Here is a 2,452-nt window from a genome sequence, read left to right on the forward strand (position 1 = left end):
GTGTGAAAGTCGAATATATATATTATATATTCTGAAAGTGATGCTTGAATAGTCGAATAATGACTAAGTTTAAAATTGTTGAATTTAAGCTCAAGAACATAGAGGAGCAAATTCGGATAAGGGAAAAGAGAAAGTAATCGAATAGCCGGTGTAATCATTCGGCAACATTCAAGGTAAGTTCTTAAGAGTTTAAGCTTGATTCCTTTTTATATGCCTAAGAGTTAAATTAATATGGCAGAGAGAATGTAAATTTTATTTAGTTAATGTGCCGAATATGTAATGATTTAAGGCTATAAGCTGATTATGGCTATTATGCTTAAGTTGAATTGGATTTGGAAATTCGATGCACTAAATGAGTGTTACAATGAATGAACTATGCCGTATATGTGTTGGTAGAGATATCATGATTTGTGATTATTAAATATCTAAAGGAAACCATGATATGTATAAAATTATTATTATTAGTCATTTGTAGTAGCCGAATATAGCTTGGCACTAAAGTGATTAAATGTGAACTTCGATGAGGTAACTATTAAAAGTGTGGTGCTATAAGACTATAGGCTAATACGATATGTGGATTCGTTCCGTAAAGTAAATTATTCAGGTACGAACAACCTAAGTAAGTACATATGAATTAAATGAATTTGATGATTGATGTGAATCGAACATATAAGAAATGGTTTCATGTTTATGTTCAACTATGAGACCTTGTGTTAAATTGACAATCGATTTCGTTCAATACATTAAGTTGGTCAGGTATACGATATGTACTTATGCATGTTAAATCGATTGGAATTGAATCATGAATGTGAATTGAGAAGCATAGGTAAAAATGCCTATGTCATATATGTGAGTAAGGGTAAAACCATCGTAAATTATCGATAAGGATGGGCTATGTGCGGAACCATCTTATAATTGCTAATTTGAAAGGTTGTGTGCGAATCAGTGAGCAATATGTATATATTAGATGAATTGTGACCTTTTGGTTCTACTTGAATTAGGTTGTGCAATAAATAATTTATGTCTATGACTTATAGTCGAATGGTCACTATGGGTTAAGTTTGAATGGTGAAATGGAGATGTGATATTTATGTATGACTTTTGAACTAAAATGTAAATGATAGTGTTCATATGGAGCTTATATCCGAATGTAGCAAATGACTACTAATGTGATATGTTGAATGAGATGTGTTAATATAAGATTAAATATGCATGATATTTGATATGTATCCGGGCTTAAAGACCCGCAGGCTATATGCTGGAATTATATCCGGGTTAAATCTAGTAGGCTTCGTGCCAGTGATGTGTATTCGGGCCTTCGTGCCTAGCAGGCTTCGTGCCGGTGATGTGTATTCGGGCCTTCGTGCCTAGCAGGCTTCGTGCCGGTGATGTGTATTCGGGCCTTCGTGCCTAGCAGGCTTCGTGCTGGTGATGTGTATTCGGGCCTTCGTGCCTAGAAGGCTTCGTGCCGGTGATGTGTATTCGGGCCTTCGTGCCTAGTAGGCTTCGTACTAGTGATGTGTATTCGGGCCTTCGTGCCTAGCAGGCTTCGTGCTGGTGATGTGTACTCGGGCCTTCGTGCCTAGCAGGATATGATGCCGGTGAAATACTATTCGGGCCTTTGAGCCTAGCAGGCTATAATGCCGGTGAGATACTATTCGGGCTTTCGTGCCTTGCAGGCTATAGTGCCGGTGAAATGATATCAGGCCTCGAGCCTAGCAGGCGAAATACCGGTAAATTGAGAAAAGCCTAAGGCTAAGGTACCTCGTGTTAGGTTGAAAAATGAATACTTCAATATGTTAAGTGGGTCAGGTACGCATTATGTGCTCATATGTGAGTTTGATCTGCAATGAATCATCAGTGTGTAATGTGATACATACGTGAATAAATGTTATAACTATATCTATGATCATGATACACCGGGTCAGGGTGTGAAAGTATGTGAAAGTATTTGATTTAATTATGTTATAAGAATTCAGATTAAGTGTGATAAGAATGCTAAACGTGCATTATGTGTTTATGTGTATTCGGCCAGATGGCAATATACCTAGAATATGGCCTCTTGAGAAATTGAATAATTGAAGTATAATTGCGTTTATTTGTTTGCATTACTTAAAACTTACTAAGCTTATGAAAGCTTACTCCGTTGTTACATTCCTCTGTTTTATAGATTGTTGGCTCCAGTTACTTGCTCGGGTTAGAGTTCGCCGGAGATATTATCACACTGTCGAGCTCACACTATTGGTGTAAGTAAATCCTAGTATTTCGAGTCTATGGCATGTATAGGGTTTTAATGTTGAGTATGTGATACTATAAGTTAGCGAAAGGTGGTGGCTTGTATTGATAAAGTGTTTTGGCCATGTGAATTGGCCTATGTTGGCTAGTGATGTTTTGGGCCTCGTAAGCCCATATATGAGACAGATTGCATGTGAAAAGAAAATATATAAATTGA

Source organism: Gossypium hirsutum, chromosome A13 (assembly GCF_007990345.1).
Source record: "Gossypium hirsutum isolate 1008001.06 chromosome A13, Gossypium_hirsutum_v2.1, whole genome shotgun sequence".
NCBI lineage: Eukaryota > Viridiplantae > Streptophyta > Magnoliopsida > Malvales > Malvaceae > Gossypium > Gossypium hirsutum.